This window comes from Meriones unguiculatus, chromosome 18 (assembly GCF_030254825.1).
Source record: "Meriones unguiculatus strain TT.TT164.6M chromosome 18, Bangor_MerUng_6.1, whole genome shotgun sequence".
In the NCBI taxonomy this organism is placed as follows: domain Eukaryota; kingdom Metazoa; phylum Chordata; class Mammalia; order Rodentia; family Muridae; genus Meriones; species Meriones unguiculatus.
In genome coordinates, this window is record NC_083365.1 from 70,366,559 (window position 1) to 70,382,931 (window position 16,373).

The window sequence follows — 16,373 nt, forward strand, 5'->3', positions numbered from 1 at the left end:
TTCGCCTTCCACCTGTGTGCAGGAGCTTAAACCTAACACCTGAAGCCGTGTTAAAAATCAGAAAGTCAGCCTAGTTTAGAAGTGGAGCACTTTGGACTATAATTATCAAAGGTCACTAATTTCAGCCACGTGTACCCGCAGGTGGCTCTGTCCGAGGTACTTTTGGTAAATGGAGCACAAGTCATGTCCTAGTCCCTGATTTCCGGTTCCACTGAGGATTGCTCATCAGTGAAAGGCAAAAGCGAGGCAACTATTGGCGCGATGGTTTTCCTCTTCCACCAAGTTGGTTCTGGGGATTGAACTCTGCTGTTCATGATTTCCAGCAAGCGTCCTTTCCTAAAGAGCCCTGTTGCCAGCTGGTGCGTGGATAAATTCAGTAGCTGGGGTAAGCCAGACCAGCAGAAAAGAACAGACACTCAGACAGCCAGGAGTGGGCGTGGTTACCAAAGGGCTTTCACCCTTCCTGCCCTGGTTACTCTGTCCATCTTCTCCACTTGTCAGCTGTCTGTCTTGTCAGTTGTGCTACTACAAATATATACATGTTTACCCCCAAGCAGTCATAATAAGAACTCTGGGTGAAGAGAAATCTTTACTTTCCAAACAGCTATGATCCTGGGCTTCCTATGAATGTTCTATTTGTTCTGTTTCAGTAGAAATAACTTTTTGATGGGAATAATTTTACTTGCTGTAAAAGTATAAAGCACATATAAAAATGAAATACAAGTAAAATAGCTAGCCCATAAATCTGGCAGCCCGGATTTCTCCCCCTCCTGAATTGTTAGAGGGGTTGGGGAGAGAGCACATATTATTCAGAAAATGCCTCCATCTTTACATTCCGCTCTTCTCTTCATTACTGAAGTGTATGAGTCGTCTCAAGCATTTCCATTTTGGACAATTTGCTCAATGTGAGGGAACTTACTTTATAACAGATTTCTTTCACATGCTGCAAGTACGCCGCAGGAATAGCAGCTTCCATTTAGGATAACTTATTGGACTGAAGTCAGTGGCTGAACTTGCATCCATTTTTAGTATTCAGTATAAATTTACTTTACTTACAAATCAAGACATAAATCATTACATGCTTCACTAACTCAGGTGCCTGGGAGAGAATCATATTTTTAAGGATAGCTACTTTGAGTTTTTGTCTTTTGCAGTGGATTCTTACAGTTTAAACTTTGGAAACTCAATCACATGTAAATTGCCTTTCCCAAGTAAAATCTCTCTCTCTCACTCTCTCTCTCAAATATGAAGAATAAAACACTTAAATTACAATGTTAGCTTTTTTAGTTCCAACTTAATTTATATATATATATATATATATATATATATATATATATAATTTTTTTTTCTTCAAAGACAGGGTTGCTCTCTGTAACCTTGGCTGTCCTGAACTAGCTTTGTAGAATAGGCTGTCCTTAAACTCATAGGTATCTGTCTGCCTCTGCCTCCCCAAGTGCTGGAACTAAAAGTATGTGCCATCACATCCAGCTACAACTTAATTTTTACTGAAAGGAAAGACACAGTGTTCAGGAAAAATAAGAGAAGGCTTTTCCTTCTAAGAAGTGTTTGCAGTTCCAATGATTACAGCATCATTGATGACAAAGGCACAAATACTAAATCATAACCAAATATCCATAGATACGTCTAAGACAATCAGTGCTCCTGCCTGTGGTAGCCAGGCACAGGCAGGCAGAAGTTTGCTCCCACTACACTATCATAGAGCCAAGAGCCAGGTGAAGCCAATGGTAACCCACACCTGCTTCCCTACTGAGTAAAATTAAACTTTTCACAGTTGATCACTGTTAAGATTTTCCTCTGGCTCTAAATCTGCATGGTTTTATATGTTCATTTTTGTTAATCAAAAAAGTGTCTCTTGAGTGATAAATTATTTCTCTATGTTTACAACTTAGTGGGGGAAATAAAAGTAGAATATATATATATATATATATATATATATATATATATGCAGTAATTAATTAAATAGTAAATAAAAAGGAAGAGGTCATAGATTTTGTAATGAAAGTGGACAGGAGAGGAATTGGAGGGAGAAAGGAGGGGTAGTGCTGATGTGTGTGCGATACTCAAGTACAAAATTCTCAAAATAATACAAATTAATTTTTTTTTAAAGAAAAGGTGAGTTAGCCCACAAAATAGCTTTACCTATAAATTTTCCAGTAGTTTCTTATTACGCTTACTTTTATGGTAAATATATTACTTTATTAGTATCTTTAGGATTCATAAATGTAAAATTAAATTTTAATTGACAAGACAGTGCTGATAATAAAAAGCTTTGTAATGAGGTTAGGGAAATGACTCCTTAACAAGTGTTTGCTGCACAGGCTAGGACCTGAGTTCTGACCCCAAGCACTCACCTAGAAAGTCCTTTGCAGGCTCCATGCCTGGAATCCCTAGCTGGGGAAGCAGATAGAGGAGGATCCCTGGCACTTGCTGGTAAGCCAGTCTTGTTGAATCAGCAAGATGCAAGTTTGGGGGGAGGTGGCAGTGGGTAAAATAATAAGGCAGAGAGCAATAGAAGAAGACAGCAGAAGTGAACCTCTGGGCTCCTCACATATGTGCCTGGATGTTCCTCAGCAACACACACGCACTCAAGAACTCTTTCATACACATACAACGCTCGCACGCACAGCAGAATTGTAAAATAAGGTAAAATGTAATAAATTTTGGAGTGTCTCTGAGTACTTTTTCTCATTTTGTCTCGTGGAGGATCTAAAGGATAGACACTGTACCACTTGCAGTAGGTAACGAAAGCCATTCACAGTTGCAGTGATGAGTTGTTCTCACAACTTAGAAACACCCAGTGAGGTCACCAGTAAAATACTCCTCTTAAGGGTTATGTATGGATTGTGATAGATAGCTGACCCTTTTATTCAAAATAATTTACTAAATTCAATTCCACCATTGTACCATGAAAACTGAATGATTCCAAATTCCAGTATCAGGTTTCCATGAAGACACAATTTGCAAAGCTGCCTACTCCATGTACTCATGGGTGTTTCTAGAGAAACACCCAACCTTCCCAAATACTGACTGCCTACATCTCTACTGTATATCCATAGCTGAGTGCCACCATCTCAGAGGTGAGATTCATACACTGTTTCTATCTCCTTTCCCTTTAGAATATGATGTTGAATCATTGAAGACAGGTTATGAAAGAAGATAATGAGTGAATTGGCTCAAGATATTATTAAAATATCTCGAAGTCAGTGGCAAAGATAGATTGTTCCAGAAATAGGAAAGTTCTATCTGTTCTAATCTTCCATTTCAAAGTAGAGACACAGGGACAAAGACGTAAAATTTACTCTCTATCGGCAACCAAGTAATAAATAAAGCCCAGTTAAACTCTGATATGTCAGAGAAAGACAAAAATGCCTAGAGATTTTATAGAGCAGAGACAAACTCTTCAAATGCAGATAAGCTAGATAAAACAAATGTGACCCTGAAAACAGCTACTTGCATAGCTGCTCCCTTTCTCTTCTCTCTTTTTCCTGAAGTAAATCTGCTTTGTCACAAATAACCTACCTTCAGAGGACTTTTCCCAGCAGGTGCTGGTCCCCCATTGAGTGTCTATAATGAGCAGAGCATCAGGAAGAAGAGGCTGATAAGCTGAGCTTCAGAGACCTGACATGAAATGGGTCCAATTAGCTCATTGCACATGAAGACACAGCTTTAGCTCATACCGTTTGCTATCATTTGGTTTCGATTTATAAATTACCTCTCCTCACCTCCATCGGCTTCTGAAATTCCCCCATGGTGCCAGAGAGCCTCTCATGTCCTTGGGCAGAAAACCAGTACAGTGAGCAACATTCAGAAATGAGCTGCATATTTCAGAAGATCTAGCCAGTAAACTGTAACAGATGTTTGTTTTAAAAGAAAAAAAAAAAGATGAAGACAGGAAGAAAGAGGCATTGCCTATTTAAGTGATATCCATGCTGGCGACTCAGCCTGTTCTGAGCTTTTTTTTTACTGTTAACTAAACTTTCTGTCACTCTCTGACTGCTACAGGAAGACTCTCCTGTTATAAAAATTCATAGCCCAATTATGATCTCTGGTGGAAGGAGACAGAGTTGCAATATCCTCAGAGTCATTGCTTGTGCTCACCAGAGACCCAGGGATATTGACAAACAGCTCATTCATACTGAGTTGCAGTCTGAGAGAGTCTCTCTGCTTGTTATATTTACACACCTCGAGTCTTCCTTTCACCTCACAGCCGTGGTGACATATATAAGGCCGTTGAAGCAATAAAACAATGCAGGTGATTTTTCCTGAGGATGATTTTTCTATGTGGCTCTGAGCTGTGACAATGAAACGACTTGCAAATGTAAGATATCTTATTGTTTTACCCACTACAAGTTCAGCACAGATCCTGTGATTATCTTACGATGGGGATGGGGGGGCATGCATGTAAGCGTGGTTATAAATGAGTAGGTGGACAAGTTGGTGCAAGCAGGTACAAGTACAATTGTGTGTGCATGCATGTGGAAGCCGGAAATTGATGTTGAATGTCTTCCATAACTCCTCTTCTCTCTATGTGTTAAGGTAGGAGCTCTTGTTGAACCTGGCTGCTTAGCTTGCCTGGGGATCTCCTGTCTTTATTCCCTAAGTTGTAGGATTATAGCCAGGCTACTACAGGCTGTCTGACTTTTAAGTGCATATTTTGGATATGAGCTGTGGTCCTCAAGGGCTTTATCTGCTGAGACATCTTCTCAGGCCATATTTTACTTTTTAAATAACAGAAGAGAGTGTGTGTGTGTGTGTGTGTGTGTGTGTGTGTGTGGTGTTGTGTATAGGTGCTCACTTATTATGACATTTGTGTGGAGGTCAGAGGACAAACTGAGAGGTTGGTTACCACATGTAGCCTGGGGATCAAACTCAGGTCATCAGGCTTAGCAGCAAGAGCCACCTCACTGGCATCATTAAAAGAATATCATTCACTGAATGGGTTATTGGCACAGGAAGCAGTAGACCATTCCTTTCTGATGATATTTAGCAGTAAGTTGTTATTTTTGGTTTGTTTGGAGACAAATAAGCTTCCTGTCTGCAAATGGCAGAACGGCTGTTAGACATGAGAGAGTGCTAAGTAACGGTATTTCTCATTTCCCTAAACAAGTCTAGATTTTCTAGTGATTCAAATTCGTCTTGTGATTGTCCTTGGAATGGCATATGTACTTTCTCTTATAGTCACACATTATGGTCAGTTACCTGCCTTCTCACTTTCTATAATTCACAAGACAGCAGGAACACATTTCCTACTCACAATGATTTCCTGCTAATTGTCAACTTGAAGGAATCTCGAATAACCTGTGGGGGGTTATCTTGATTATGTTAATCAACCTGGGGAGACCCACCTTAAAGTGTGGATGGCACCTTTCCCTGAGTTGGGATCATAGATTGAATAACAAGGATAAAGTATGCCCAGTATCTGCATTTATTTCTCAGTTTCCTTACGTGGATGCCTTGTTAACATTGCTTCAAGTCCCTGCCTGCATGGACTTCCCTGCTATGATGGACTGAACTTGGAGCCTGAGGCTAACACAGACCCTTTCTCCCTTAAGCTCTTTTGTCAGCGCGTTTTACCACAGCAATAGGAAAAGAAACTAAGAGATCACTTAGGAGAATCTACAAGTTGATACATACAAGATTACATATAATCTTGGTTACATGTTGGTAGGCAGAGAGGATTTCTATGTTCTGGTACACTTATCATGCTCAGTTCATTACTAAAGATCTACTACTGGATTCACACAACCAGATGAATTTTCCTCCTTAACCCAAGAGGTGGTCTTGGACTTGCATGTGAAGGCTCTGGAGAATTGTTGAGTGCAGATTAGAGGTGCCTTGATACTTTCCACCAGCTGAGTTTCTAGGGCTGGTAATTATTTTTCTCTAGTCTCCAAAGGAGACTGTAGGCCAAGCCCATGGGTTTTTGTGCAAGTATATTCACCAGACAAAGTTATTTGTTTAGACTGAGCAAATTGTAGTGTCAGGACATCCTTAGACACAGACTGCACTGTAATGAAGCTCATTAAAATTCACGTCCCATTGCTGTCATGTTTAATTTTATTTAATCTATGAATCTTGATTAGTTGCTTGCTGTTGATATAGATCTCTTCTTACATTCATCTCTATCTATTTATCTATCATATATATATATATATATGATTTAATCTATATATCATTCATCTGCCTACTCACGTATCTGTATATGTATTTATCATCTGCTTATCTACCATTTATCTCTGTATCTCTAACATTTGTTCATCATGTATTGCTCTTTCTAAAATGATCTATCTTCTTTTGCTGTGTATCTGTCTATCTATCAACCTATCTATAATTTATCTATTCACCTATTTTTATCTATAGATCATCTATTTGTCTATTTTTAGTTATCTATCTACCTGTGTTCATACTCAACTATCATCTACCTGTCTGTATCAATTTAGGATAATAAGAAATATTTTACATTACTCATTTTCTATCTACATGTGTAAATCTAAATATCTACTAATGTCACATGGCTTTATTCCAGGCAAAGAACAAAAAAAGAAAAAAAGTAGGAAAAGACAAGTTAGAATGAGAGGATAAAAAGCAAACCGAGAGCACAAGAGTATACATTCTGAAGTTGTTAGAGTGTTTCAAGTCTTACATTTTTATTATTCATTATGTTATTATTTATTCATTTATTAATGCAACTGTGAAGATCTCCAAATTACAGTATCTCCCATTGGTCAGTTCCAAAACACTCTTCCTGACATTGGGTATATGGTATAGATTTGTATAATTTTGCAATTTATGGTCTTGCTTATAACCTTCTTATTCCTTTGCAAGTGATTTGTAGTTGACATTCCCAATTAATTTCAAGCTTAAAATTTCTTGTAATATTTCATCATTTGTTATATTTAATAACTTGACAATAAGCATCAGAAGAGGAGGTGGATAGAATTTGTAATGAATAGTATAGTTCATAAAAATCAATCAAGAGAGAAAACGTGTTCAATTAACTCTTCACTGACTTACAGGATTGTGATAGTTAGTCTTCATTGATAGGGCATGGAGAGCCTCATAGGGTGAGTGAACAGTCCTTGTTGGCAGTCTCCTATGTTACCCAAAGAGAAGCAGATACATCTTTCTATTTTCCCAATGATTATGAACCCCCATCCATAAACTCACTCAAGTTCACTTAAACTTTTTACCAACTATCCCTATAATGTACAGCTTACTTTTTACCTCATACGTTTATTCTAGTCTGATTTACTCAGCACTGGAGTTGTGTTAAATAGACTCTTGTCCTGTGTAGTAAATTATAATTCTTAGATGAAAGCAAATTTCTCATGGGTACTGGGTTAATGTTTTATTGTGGGCATTTTTGTTGTTTCTTTGATTTTGTATCTAGTTCTAAGTAGGAGCCTGTTTTCCTTGTTGAATAAAGGAAGACATGCAAGAAATGTCCTTGAAAGAAAAAAAGAGTCATTTACCCACTATCTCAATATTAAACTTCTTTAGGTTCTACCATGAAGATTTTTGTTTTTGGTTTTGCATGTTATTAAAAAGAGTTATTGTGAAAGTATATGATAGTTACTTTGTGGAGCCAAGGAGCCATGCAACTGGGGGAGCCAGCCGAGAGCAAGAGTGAGGTCTAGGTGTATCCAAACCCCAAAAATTTCTTGAACAGGCAGGACTCCTCCATCCCTGCCCTGAACCTGCATGTCCCAGTGCAGATAGCCTCAAGACCCTACCTCTGTCACCCTTGAGGTGATCACATGGCCAGGCAGCCAGATTAACGTTCTCTCCTTATAAAGTCATGCCTAGCAAGCAGCTGGAATTCTTCATGCAAGTAAGGCATTCCCAGCACTTTGGCCATGGGTAATGAAGTACATTCACTCTAAAGGCCTCAACCCACTCCCTAGAGGTTTAAATAGTCTTTTCCCCGCTTCCCAAATAAACAAGCTGCATTACTGAAGTCTGCCTCCTGAGAATTCTGTTTCTCACAGGTTCACAGCTGCCTGAGATCTCTTCACTCCAGGAACACCCTGCTTTCCATTTCCTCCCCTCAGGATCTGCTGGTCTCAGTCACAGGCAACTGCCTGGGAATGGCAGAGAAGGAGAGCCCAAAAGGCATTAATTTATTTCTCAACTTGAAACAATGTTGACTCACCTTGGAAGGTAGACTAAGGTAGAGATTGTCTTATCAGGTTGGACTCTGAGAGTGTCTCTGAGGGATTTTTCTTAACTGCATTAGGATATAGCCCACTATGAGCTGTACTGTATTTAACTAGACAATTTTCAGTTCATCTGAAAATTTCAAAATATTCAGAGAGAAACCCAAATACTGAACATGCAATAAAACAAAGAGTCATTTTTGTGCATTACATTATTAAGACAAAAGACACTTATGAAAGTCCATTTTCCATTATCAAAACAAAACGAATGCCTACAGATTGGGAAAGAATCTTCACCAACCCTTTATCTGACAGAGGACTAATATCCAGTATATATAAAGAACTAAAGAAGCTGAACAGCAGCAAACCAAGTAATCCAATTAAAAAATGGGGAACAGAGCTAAACAGAGAATTCTCATTGAAGAATATCGAATGGCAGAAAAACACTTAAAGAAATGCTCAACCTCATTAGCCATTAGAGAAATGCAAATCAAAATGACCCTGAGATTTCACCTTATACCCATCAGAATGGCCAAGATCAAAAACTCAAGTGACAACACATGCTGGAGAGGTTGTGGAGAAAGGGGAACCCTCCTCCACTGCTGGTGGGAATGTAAACTCATACAACCACTCTGGAAATCAATCTGGTGCTTTCTCAGACAACTAAGAAGAGTGCTTCCTCAAGATCCAGCCATACCACTCCAAAGCATATATCCAAAAGAGGCTCAAGTACACAATAAGGACATTTGCTCAACCATGTTTGTAGGAGCTTTATTTGTAATAGCCAGAAGCTGGAAACAGCCCAGATGCCCCTCAACTGAAGAATAGATACAGAAATTGTGGTACATCTACACAATGGAGTATTACTCTGCAATGAAAAATAAGGAAATCATGAAATTTGCAGGTAAATGGTGGGACCTGGAAAGGATCATCCTGAGTGAGCTATCCCAGAAGCAGAAAGACACACACAGTATTAACTCACTCATATAGACATATAATATAGGATAAACCTACTAAAATCTGTACATCTAAAGAAACTAAGCAAGAGGGAGGACCCTGCCTAAAATGCTCAATCCCCATCCCAAATTCAAAGAGGATGGACATCAGAAGAAGAAAACAGGAAACAAGTTAGGAAACTGCCACAGAAGGCATCTAAAATCTCTGCCCTGCAGACTATCAAAGCAGACACTGAGACTTATGGCCAACTGTTGGGCAGAGTGCATGAAATCTTATGTAAGAAGTGGAAAATAGTAAGATCTAGAGAGGACAGGAACTCCACAAGGAGAGCAACAGAACCAAAAAATTTGAACACAGGTGTCTTTCCAGAGACTCATACCCCAACCAAGTACCATGCATGTAGATAACCTAGAACCCCTGCACAGATGTAGCCCATGGCAGTTCAGTGTTCAAGTGGGTTCCATAGTAATGGGAACAGGGACTCTCTCTGACATGAACTGATTGGCTTGCTCTTTGATCACCTCCTCCTGAGGGGGGAGCAGCCTTACCAGGCCACAGAAGATGACAATGCAGCCACTCCTGATGTGATCTGATAGACTAAGATTAAAGGGAAGGAGAGGGGGATTTCCCCTATCAGTGGATTTGGGGAAAGGCATGTGTGAAGAAGGGGGAGGGAAGGTAGAATTGGGAGGGGAGGAGGGAGAGGGTTATGGGGGGATACAACGTGAATAAAGTATAATTAATAAAAGTTTTTAAAAAATGAAAAAAAAAGAAAGCCCATTTTCTATTCATCGTTCACAATTCAGTATTCCACATTTGCCAGAATTTTGTCTCACAAAATATTAATAGATATTGGTCCTGTAAACTTTTGAGGAGTCACACCTCTCCATGAAAGAAAAGATGTGGGTTCCTGTGGTACAAGACTCTCTGTGCATGCAGCCCTGCTTGAGCAGTCACCCACCTGGGCAGAGCTTTCCTTCTTTGGAACTTCGTGTGTGTGTGTGTGTGTGTGTGTGTGTAACTAAGAGGTCAGAGGACAGCTTAGAGTTGGCCTAAAGATTTCCCCTGTGTCTGCTACCCCAGTTCTGGGACTACAAGAATGCATAACCATGTCTACATTTGTTATATGATTCTGGGGGTCTAACACAGGACTTCCTGCCTACAGCAGTACTGACTGAACCTTCACTCCAACTGAGAACCAGTGAATTCTTAACAATGACCTTCCATGGTTTCTCTCAAAGCACAACTCCATCCATAGTAAGGAAATTAGTGCAAGTGAACTCATAACTGAATAGAAAGTAACAGAAGAAAGGAGGAGGCAGGGTAACTCTGATAGGCAGCTTCTACTAATGGCTATAATCTAACAATAGAATCTTCACCTATTTTCTAGGAATAGTCTTTTCTTCATAGCCTTGTCTCAAGTGCACTTTAACCTATAGGAAGCAAAAGAACAAGAACCTCAGATGTAGCTCATGGCAGCTCAGTATCCAAGGGAGCTCCCCAGTAAGGGGAAGAAGGACTGTCTCTGACATGAACTCAGTGGCTGGCTCTTTGACCACTCCTCCTGAAGGAGGAGCAGCTTTGCCAGGCCTCAGAGGAGGACATTGCAGCCATTCCTGATGAGACCTGATAGGGTAGGGTCAGATGGAGGGAGAGGTGGACCTCCCCTGTGAGTGGACTTGGAGAGGAGCATGGGAGATGAAAGAGGCAGGGTGAGGTTGGGAGGCAATGAAGGAGGGGACTACAGCTGGGATACAAAGCCAATAAAATCCAATTAATGTAAAAAAATAAAAATTTAATTAAACAAATAAATAAACAAATAGAAAAAGAAAAAAAAGAAAATGCAACAGCACTTCTTCACGTGAAAACCTTGACTTTGTAATGCAGCAGAGAATCTTTATTTGTTTATTTATTTATTTATTTATTTATTTATTTTTGACTTGGGTTCAATTCCCAGGTGCTTAGTGGTGGAAGGAGAGAATTGAGTTTTCCAAGACATCCAATAACCTCCACACCAATTAAAAAATGGGGTACAGAGCTAAACAGAAAATTCTCAATAGAGGAATATGGAATAGAGAAACACAGAAATGTTCAACATCCTTATTCATCAGGGAAATGCAAATCAAAACAACCCTGAGATTTCACCTTACACCCATCAGAATGGCTAAGATGAAAAGCTCAAGTGAAAGCACATGCTGGAGAGGATGTGAAAAAAGGAAAACCCTCCTTCCTTGCTGGTGGGAATGTAAACTGGTACAACCACTCTGGAAATCAATCTGGCGCTTTCTCTGACAATTAGGAATAGTTCTTCCTCAAGATCCAGCTATACCACTCCTAGGCATATATCCAAAAGACACTCAGTATACAACAAAGACATCTATTCAACTATGTTCATAGCAGCTATATTCCTAATAGCCAGAATATGGAAACAACCAGATGTACCTCAACTGAGGAAGGTAGAAGGAATGAAGTAGTATATTTAAGAAATTCAAGAAGAGATAAAGTGGACCAAATGTTCTCTACAATAACTATGACTGCCAAACACACACATTTTTTAATATAATTTATGTATTTTTATTTTTTTAAATTATACTTTATTTACTTTGTATCTCCCCTCTAGTTCCCTCCCAATTCCTTCTTCCTCCCCCTTCTCCACAAACTCCCCACCCCAAATCCACTGGTAGGGGAAAGTTTCTTTTTCTTCCTTCTGATCCTCTTCTGTTAGGTCTCATCAGGACTGGCTGCATTGTCTTCCCCTGTGGTCTAGTAAGGCTGCTCCCCCCTCAGGGGGAGGTGATCAAAGAGCAGGCCAATCAGATTATGTCAGAGACAGACCCTGTTCCCATTACTATGGAACCCACTTGGACACTGAACTGGCATGGGCTACATCTGTGCAGGGGTTCTAGGTTATCTCCTTGCATGGTACTTGGTTGGAGTATGAGTCTCAGGAAGACTCTTATTACTCAGGAAGTACTACCTAATAAGTGTCATTTAAAGAACCAAAGAATAGGATTTAGAATTCTAATATGACTAAATCATCACAATTAGGAAAAAACCAAATAACTGTGATATGTAATTTTAGTGTATAACTAAGTATACTTAATTCATTTATGTTGAAAATATTTTAAATTTGATATGTGATTTTTATGAATATTACATAGTAAAGATTACATAGTATTTATATACGTAATAGTATCCAATGATCCTATAAACCCAACATGTATTTTTCACTTAGAACACACTGACTTAGATCAGTAAAATTTCAACTGCCCAGTATCCAATGTGACTAGTATACATTACAGAAAGTGTAGGTATACTCTGAAATGAGTCTACTTATCATGTTGAGGGTCCTAGTCAGTTTTAGCTTTCGACAGTTTTAGCTACAATCACCTGAGAATGTAGTTGCAAGTGAGGGTTTCCCAGGTGAGACTGGTTGACGGATTTTACCGTGGAGATTGTCTGGATTCTTAATTGATTCAGGAGGTTCCAGCCCACTGCAGGCATCACCACTCCCTAGGAAGGTAATCCTGGGCTGTATAAGGAACCTGGCTAAACATGAACACATGAGAGAGCCAGCCCACAGCATCCTCCATGATTTCTGCTGTGCTGTTTTGTTGTGGGTGACTTTCTCCCACAGCATCCTCCATGATTTCTGCTGTGCTGCGTAGAGTTAGCAAGTGGGCATGACTTTGGATTCCTGCTTTGAGTTTCTGCCCTGAACATACCTCAGTGATACAGTGACCTAGAAATATAAGCTGAAATAAATTATATCCACCCCTAAATTGCTTTTATTCAGAGTGACTAATCACAGCAGCAGAAAGAAAAATTAGACATTGAGACTTAAAGATTGGGGTACTACAGAACAAAGATAAATTCAGAGTTAAATAGGAGTACACATAGATTTGTGACCTAACCATGTACATTTAGCATAAGTAAAGCCCACAAATGGGGGGAAACAAGGGTGGCATGTATAAAAGTGTACCATATTCTGTTTTAATAATGGGTGCTGGTTGTATTTGTGTACTCATATTTAAATATCATATTGCAGGAGCTGAAGAGATAGTTCAGTTGTAAAGCATGCCACACCTGAGTTTGGGTGCCAGCACCTATGTAAAGCAGGACATGGTAGTGTGCATCTGTAATCCCAGTGTTCCCACAGTGATATGGGAGAAAGGCAGGGTAATTCTCGGGATCTCACTGACTAGTTAGCCTTTGGTAAGCAACAGAAACCAACAAGGGATCCTACGTCAAAGAAAGTAGAAAGCACTGGGTATAGTGACTCTCCTTCAATCCAGAACTCAGGAAACAATAGGTGTATCTCTGTGAGTTCTAGGCCTTCTCAGCAAAATAGTAAAACTCAGTCTTAAAAATAAAATAAAAAATGGACGAAGGTGGAAAGGCAGTAATAGCTTGCCCAGGGTTTTTCTCCTTCCTCCAGAACCATTTGGTGGCATGCACATCTGTACACAGGCATACCTACACTCACAGGAACATGCATAAACACAAAGATTAAAATAGTATACTAAATGTGTAGTATTGAAACTAAATGACTAATTTGTGATATTCTCATTACCCAACATGCAAAGTCTTAAGGATTATCACTGAGTCTGCAGGATAGCTCAGTGGTTAAGAGCACTTGCTGCTGTTCAGAGAAGCTGAGTTTGATTTCCAGCTCCCATTTTGTTTTCTCACAACCATTTGTAATTCTATTCCAGGGATCTCCTTCCCTCTCCTGGACTTGGTGAGCATCAGCATTTCTTGAATGTGTACTCACCATGAACACACACACACATACAACTAAAAGATTAAAACAAAAGGCTTCAAAATAAAAGATTCTCAGCGTACAAAAAAGAAGACTCAAGTGGTAGTTTCATTTAAAAATCCCCTTCCATTTTTCCTTTTAGGCAGAATATTAGTAACTCTTCTGTTGCTGTGATGAAATTCTATGACTAAAGCAACTTAAAGGAGAAAGTGCTTATTTGGTTCCAGGAGGATAAAATCTATCCCTCTGGAAAGGCATGACAATAGTAGCCTAAGGCCAGCCTGGCAACCTGGAAGCAGAGAGATCACATTTCATCTTCACACAGGAAACAGAGGGAGATGATAGAGAAAGAGATAGAAAGATAAGGTAATAGGGAGATAGAGAGATAGAGAGATAAAAGGATAGGGAGATAGGGAGTTAGATGATAGATAGATAGATGGATAGATAGATAGATAGATAGATAGATAGATAGATGGAGAGAGAGAGAGAAATTGATAGATGATGGCTAGAGAAGGAGGGGCAGGCTTCATGCTCTAAAAGCCCATCCCTGTAGCATCCTTCCTTCCGCTAAGCCCCATTTCCTAATAGTTTCATATACTCTCAAACAGCATCACTAGCTGGAGATCAGGTCTTCAAATATGTGAGTAAATGGGGGATATTTCCCTCAAACAGGTAGTTATCACCAGCTCTCTTGTATATGTACTTATACGTACTTCTCAGAAGCCTTGGAGTTACTTTAGTTAGTAACTAAACAGTAACCAAAGAGTGACTCACCAGTAGTAACCACCTGTTAAGTAGAATCCGTATTTCCTAACTAAAATGGACTTACAAATAGTCAGAATATATGTATTTTTACTACAAGCAAATCTCAAGTTGTTACTCTACAGTTTTAACTGAACTGGGAGTTTAATTCAGTACATCTGCCAAACATAGGAGAAATGAACCAGACCTTGTACAAAGATTGAGGTGATAAAAGACATCAAGGCTTCTCAGAAAAGGGTGGAAATCACACTGAAGAGAACTATTTCCGACCTTGAACATCTTGATGTGACCTAGTGCAAAATCATCAAAGCTTACCAGCCAGATAAAAAGCAAAACTGACCCTGACAAGGCTCTGTCTAGGCAAAGAAGGAGAAATCTGGAGTAAGAGCTCTAGTTGACTGTGTCCATCAGCTATGTAATAATACTAACTGATTCTCTGCTGAAATGTGAAGTCAATTTATTACCATCATAAATACCAGGTAAAGGGACAGAATAAAACATTAATTCTGATGTGTTTTACTATTAAGCCACCTGGTAACCACATCATAGATCATAGATGACAGGAGGCATCTCCAAGACGCAAAATTATTAAATAAGGTATATAAAAATAATGAATTTTAAATTAAGGTATTATTACTTTGGACTCTCCAATAAAATAATTGATCCATACATCACGTGTCAATATGCTTCTGAGTAAAAGAAGTATAAATTACTTATAGTGCTGCCAAAGTCTAATCGAGAGTCCTCCTGCCCACTGATAGGACCCGCAGAGACGATTGGTGCCAGGAATGTGAAAACATCAGATCCACTCTAGGACTCCGGAAAACAACAAACACAAGATTACAATAGATTCATGTCAAGGAAAGCAAGAGAAGTTTACTTCTACACAGGAGAGGAAATGACTGGTTGATGAGATTATAGCTAAAAGATATTTTAGTGTATGTGTGTATGTGTGTTGAGGATCAGATATAAAAACAGCATTCACCTTGCCTTATTCCTGTGTGTGTGTGTGTGTATATGTGTCTGTGCTTGTGTTTTGTTTTATAATAAAAGTTTTAAAAGTGCTTAATCGAGTTCCTGGCTCTTACTAAGCACTCAATAAAAGGCAGCTATTAAAGAATATAAAGTAAAAGACAGTGATTACACTGAGAGCAAGCTTTCCACGCTGCTTTAAAGTGATGCTGAGACTCCAGCTCTTCAGGGTCACACTCTCTCCCCAGCGAGTGTACAGCTATAAAACTGCTCCTGCCTTTTCAAAAATTTTTTATGGCCCTGAAAGCCGGGTGCCAACCTTCCTTTGAGAAGTCTTCAGAGTCAGTAAACAGTAGCACAGAAGAGGGGGTTGTTTTTTATTGCTGTAGGTCCTCAATTCAAGGCCATTAGCTCATTTACATACTGTTACAAACTCTACTGATGCACCCTTGGTTCAACACCACGGACAAAGAAAGCCTACTGAGGCCTATTTTTTCAACTTCAAGTTTATTACAGACAGACGTCTATCTGTTCAATTCCAGGTTTACCTGGAAAAAAAAGCAAGGGGTTCCAGTCTTACCACACCCTTACAGGTAACAGAATGGCACAAGCTGTATGAACCACAGAACAACAATGTCCCCAGTGACAGCATCTGTATTTTCCTAAGGCCATGCCTCTTGTCCCTATGAACTTGGTGACATGTTCACCTTTAAGGGGCTAGAGTTTCCAACCTGCAATTTTTC

The 16,373-nt window shown here is 39.4% G+C and overlaps 1 protein-coding gene across 1 annotated transcript in view; it reads right to left on the reverse strand.

Annotated features, from left to right (window-relative positions):
* Window positions 1–16,373, reverse strand: part of Dpp10 (dipeptidyl peptidase like 10) — a 1,523,950-nt gene that overhangs the window by 712,321 nt on the left and 795,256 nt on the right. The window lies entirely within an intron of this gene.